Source organism: Pleurodeles waltl, chromosome 1_1 (assembly GCF_031143425.1).
Source record: "Pleurodeles waltl isolate 20211129_DDA chromosome 1_1, aPleWal1.hap1.20221129, whole genome shotgun sequence".
In the NCBI taxonomy this organism is placed as follows: Eukaryota; Metazoa; Chordata; class Amphibia; order Caudata; family Salamandridae; genus Pleurodeles; species Pleurodeles waltl.
In genome coordinates, this window is record NC_090436.1 from 190,225,068 (window position 1) to 190,231,252 (window position 6,185).

The following is a 6,185-nucleotide window of genomic DNA, read 5'->3' on the forward strand; positions in this document are numbered from 1 at the left end:
GGTGTCCCTGGGGCCTGGGAGGGCACATTTGGGCTTATTCCATGGTGTTCCACCGTGGAAATAGGCCCACAGGTCCCCTAACACCTGCATTAAATAATGGGGCAAAGCAAGCTTGCTCCATTATTTGACCCCTCCTCCCCCAGTGCATGATTTTTGCACGGGGGATAAATATGGCGCTATGGCCATAGAGCCATTTTTTCACGGGAACACCTACGTTGCATCTCATTGACGCAAGGTAGGTTTCCACATTTAACTCCATAACTTTGGCACGAGACAGGTCTAGCGCCAAAGTATAAATATGAAGTTAGTTTTGCACTGAATTTACGTAAAAAAAATTATGCAAATTCTGCGCAAAACAAGTATAAATATGCCCCATAGTATCATATTGTGAACTGCCTTATACAGCTCTAGTTCAATCAATCAGTGTTTGTAAAGTGCAGCTACTCACCCGTTAGGCTCTCAAGGCACTGGGGGCGGGGAGTGTAGCATGTACCGGTTGAGTTCATATCAAAGCATTTCTTGAGTATGAGTGATTATTATATATGGAGTTTGCTCTTACAGTACATCACCGCTACCAAAAACAGTGTTACTTATTTCATCATTTTCAGTGGAATTTACACACATTGGGCCTGATTTTGACCCAAATACGGAGACTCCGCATTCGTAACTTTACGAGTTGTAAATCTGTTTGTGAATTTGTCTCATGGAATCAATGTGTTACCAGGTGGGCCTGAGGCCTGGGGTCTGGCACCAGAGCTTAACCCAAGGAGAAACACTCACTGCATGTTGATACTCAGTGGGGTAGCGAAACTGTAGGGAGCCCCCCTCTAAAAGTACATTGGCCCCCTCCCCCTGACCCAGTCAGGACCGCTGACCATGCACAGTGTACTGTGCTGATAGGACCCCCCCAGAGCTCGGGCCCCATCGTATTGCAGGAGCTGCGGGGACTATTGTTACACCACTGTTGATACCACATTCACTGCTGCTGAAAGGGGAGTAAAAAATACAGTCAGAGCTCAAGGAGGTAAATCTTTGATTCAAACCAGAAGGGTCATTACTTAATGGAGTTATCCTATCATGTACGGCTGACTTTTATGTATTCATTTACACTTATTTAAGTTTACAAGGGCATAGTCTTTCTCAGAAATGTAATTAGTTTATTTCATGAGAAGCTAGTGAGTTCTAAGGCCCACCTCTGTCTCTTTAGTGAATTTTCTGCATTAGCAAATACTACACTTCACATGGAGAATGTCCCTCGACCTGGCAAACCCCTCTAGAGTACTGGAAGCAATTTAAGGTTTCTGCTTTAAATGACTGGTGGGGACAAGCAAGTGCCTTAAGTTTTTTCTTTTAAAAGTGAATTAAGGCTTTTCCTGAATCTGGGAGCTTGTGTGCTTTGTGCTACACAGGCCGTTTGTTGACTCTGATGGTTCTCTTCTTGAACACTCTGGATTATCACCCTCGCAGAATTCCTGTAGTTGTAAATGAAATTGGCTATGATAAAGACATTGAAAACCGACACAGACAGAACCCACTTACTATGGTAAAGGAACAACTTAACTGCAGAATCAGCTTTCTACAAATTATATGCTGGCCAAAAATGCTGGAGTGCCCAGTTTTAACAACCAGGAGCTAGGCATTGGTTGGAGTTAGTTATTGATCAAACACTTCCATATTAAGGATCCCCTGAAGTTGCAGCCATGATGTTTCTGATCTAATCATATTCTAAAAATCATGACTATGATATTGCATATCTCCCTCATTACCCATCGACCCAAATACCAGATGATAACTGGAGGTGTAACGTAAAATGATGGGGGGCACCGGGCAGGATCTGAAGGCACTCTGAATCTCCCATATCTCACACATATTCATTGGCTTTGGGCAGAATGGGGCCCATCTAAAAGTTTGGAGGGTCCCTGAAGGGTTGGAAGCCCCCCTCACTGCAGGGCCTCCAAGAGTCTGTGTCACACCTGCCCCTGGGTAACTGGTTTATTGGTTTACTAGTGCGTGGAGGTATGTAATAAAAACTGCATGACATCATGCACTTATGCATATGGGATGGGTATTCTGTGTGGAACAGGTAAATCCTTGTTTCTATGATGTGGGAGGCTAGCAGACATTGTGAAATGGTGAAGAGCTTTCTTGCCTCCTGTTCAATAAAACTTTTCTGGGAAATGCCCACAGTAGTGGTGCTATAGACCAGTTGCTTGCCTCTTGGTGTGGCTCTTTCTGTGCCTCCATGTGTAATTCTTTTTTTTGGCCAACTCTCCTTGAACTGTTCCTTTCAGCTAAACATAGTGGAACACCAGACCTCAGGTACTGCCAACCTTCTTGTTAGAAAGTGGCTTATTGATCAGTGTGGATGTTAGTCCATCACAAGTAGTGAAGTCACTAACCTGTTAGGCCAGACAAAAATTTCAATATTTTAAAAATGCGCTAGACCCCTGGTCATGAAAAGCATTCAAACTTACCAAAACAGTTACAAAATTAAAAACACAACACAATATAAATCCTACTCCAGTTTATAAAAATTGAGTACAATTTACTCAAACAAAAGTCCCCAAAATATCAAAAATCCAATAAAGGGAATCGGAGACAAAGGATTTTAAAGATACAGGGGAAAAAAAGAAAGTGCCTTGAGAAAAGTAAAGTGTGAATTAGTAATGACTGTTTGTGGTTGACTGCAACCTAGGTGTGATTTCAGGCGAACTGCAATTGAACGCAGATCAGAGACGCCAAGCAGGTTTGTACTGGTCAGAGTCAGAGTTTTGTAATACACAGACAGGATATCCATCCACAGACATGGAGTAACCCGGCCACCAATCTCTAATTGAGCCGTTAGTCTCAGAAATAGAAGTTGAAATCTTCCAGCACGTTGCAGGTTGCATCTGCTGAAGTGCTCTTGAAGTTGAATATCCACTGGACCAAACTCTTCTGAGGTCATTGGTTTTGGCAGGAAAAACTCTTAGTGGGAGACATTCATATTTCGTACCCACCAATGGCTTCATGTCAGGCAGATACTTTTCGCACCTTTGCCAGCTCAAGATTTCTACCTTCGGACTTAGGGGCTCATTATGAACCCCAGCAGTTCAGTGCACCATGGCGGCGGCAGGGGAAAAGACCGCCACCAGCATGGCGATCTGAACCGCCATATAATATACACATGGAGGGTTGCCTGTGACGGCCCTCTGCCACCGCCAGACTACCGCCGACAGTCAGCCTGACGATGGCGGATTACATTACCCTGTTTCCCCCAGCCTTTCACTGGTGTGTTCCCATGCCAGGGAAAGGCTGGCAGAAGGGGTGCTCCGGGGCCCCTCTGGGGGCCCCTGCACTGCTCATGCATTTGGTATGGGCAGTGCAGGGGCCCCTGTGCAGTGACCCGTCGCGCAGGTCACTGCCCGATTTACGAGCAGTGATCTGCATGACGGGTGCTGCTGCACCCGCCGCACTAAGGCATTGACGACGGCTCCATGTGCAGCTGTAGGCAATGTCCCGGCCCAGCAGAATGTTCATAATGCGGCCAGTGGGTTCTCATGGGGGCTGGCAGTCTATGGAAAGACCACCAACATGAACACGGCGGTGTTTACCGCCGTGTTCACAATGACTCCCTAAGTCTTTTTTTGTGAAGTTCAAATTCCTCCTCTGATGAAATTGCATCAAAAAACAAATACCTTTGCGATGAGGTCCAGCTTCAGCTCTGGATGTCTTGTAAGTCCAAAAAGTTCATAAGTTCCAACTTTTCAGAGTTTCTCAAGTGGCTCTTCGTCACTTCTAAGGCTCCTCAGACTGCAGGGACACTAATTACAAGGCCATGACTCACTCCAATAAAGGCCACCATCTGGAACCAGTTCAGTTCTAGTTGGTAGTGGTCAGCCGGAAACGTCAGGAAAATGTCTATTGCATCTTGTTGTGTCCCTGTAGCCACACAATAGGTCAGCCAACTGACCCTTGGAGCCGGTTCCTTGTTCTGGGTTGAGCAACAAATAGGGGTGTCCATGCAAAAAGGCTATTTTCTTGCACGTCTAAACCAGAAGACAAATGATGCTGTGACATAACACGACTTAGAATATCTGTAGATGTTTAAAAGTCTCTCATGCAGTGTCAAGTCCTCCTCAAGTCCCTAACATGTGCCTCTCATAGATTACTCCAGTTAAGTATTGTGCCTCATATTAATTCATGTTTTACATTTATTGGGGAATTGATGATCGATTCTTTACGAAATGCAATTGAATGCACAAGAATGAAGCCTTGACATCATAAATAATGCTGGCAGTTAATGAGCATTGAGTAAAACCTTGAACACTGTTGTGAGAGTTACACAAGTTGAGAGATTGGAATATTTTAAATCTGTTGATGTCAGATAGCACTAACCTTGTATATTGGATACAACTGGAGCGTTGCACTCTTCTGTTCTTCACCACAACCACCTCTGACCACAACTGATATGATACACGGATCAACTAATAAAGTGTGGAAAGTGTGGAAAGACACATGGGACAAGAGAGAAAACAGAAATATTGGTCACGTCTCACTCTGCTGGGCACCAAGCGTTGCAGATTGGAATAGATATCTAAAGGCAAATAACTAAATATTTAATAATTCAGCATCAACCTCCAGCATCCAAGTTGAACAGGGAAAATACAGTCCTTCTAAATATCTTTGTGAAACCAACTCCCTGTTCTTAGTAGACTTTTACTAAAACTGAACAGAACAAAATCAATTTAATGCTGACTGAGCTTCTTCCCTATCAGTAAAATAATGGTGTCTGGCTTTGTACATATGTGCCTTCTGGAATAGATGGTTCCTTGCTGCTAACTTCAATACAAAGTGAACTCAATTAAATATCGGTGAATGCTTTTTAAATCTCTATCCTAAAAGTATTTTCGTGCCCTAAAAGCCTTTAGGGTTACTGTTGAAACAATGAGTTCTAGAGTTCTGTTCTCTAAACACTATAGTTTAAAGTTTACTTTTAAAAAATATCAACTATCATAGAGCACTTCACCATAATTTGATTCTCTTCCACAACTTGCAAGAAGATACATTTCAGAAACACTAATCATAAAACCATCAAGCAAGGGCCCTGACCAGTGCTTAATTTGTTAAAAAAATATGTGCTAGGGCCCTCGTCAGGAGGCCATTGCAGTTTGCACCGCCCATTGCCTTTGCCACTGTAGCCAGTGCCAGCACCTAAACAACTATTAACTATCGCTAGAAGTGTAACTAGTCAGACTGTTTGAGGCCCCTAAAGCAATAAGTCGGGGTTGGGCGGTATGTGCTAGTGGTTTTTCATGTACATTGAATAAATAGACAACTGTTGTTCTGCTCCTCTTTAAATTACAGAAAGAGGAGCACCATGTGGCAGCTGCCATAAGTGCTGGTGTTAGCAGTTAAGTGTCAAGCACTGGAAACCACCAGCTCAAATTAAGCCCTAGCCTGGGCTGAATTACCATAGCAACTTGATTGCCTAGCAACAATGCCATGAAAAGTTATACCTAGTAATCCAATATGGCACCTGCCATCTCCAATCAACTTGACAGTTCAGTAATTATAGTTCTGCAATTCAAAGGTAAGATGCCATTGTACAATGTATACTCAATCAATCATAATACTTGTAAAGCACGACTAGTCACCCGCTAGGGTCTCAAGGTGCTGGGGGGGTGCACAGTAAGTGAGAGGTCGTCGGAGAACGGAGGGGATAAGGTGAAGAGCCAAGTTTTGAGTTACTTTCTGAATTGCTATAGAGTGGGAGATCTTCTGAAGTGGATGGGAAGGGAGTTCCAGATCTTGGCGGCATGGTGTGGAAAGGATCTGCCTCCTGCTGTGGCCTTCCAGATGCGTCGGATGGCGGCGAGTGCGAGGTCAGCGGAGTGGACTTGTCTGGTGGGCGTTTAGAAGTGGAGTCTTTGGTTGAGGTATTCGGGTCCGGTGTTGTGGAGGGCTTTGTAGGCGTGCGTGAGAAGCTTGAATCTGATTCTCTTGTCTATTGGGAGCCAGTGCAGGTCTCTCAGTAGAGCGGAGGTGTGGCTGTGTTTGCAGGTGTTCATTATGAGACGGGAGGAGGCGTTCTGGATATTCCGGTGCAGAGTGTGTTGCCGTAGTCCAGGTGGATGCTGACGAGGGCCTGGGCGACTGTTCTTTTGGATTCGGTTGGGATCCATTTGAAGATCTTCCGGAGTATG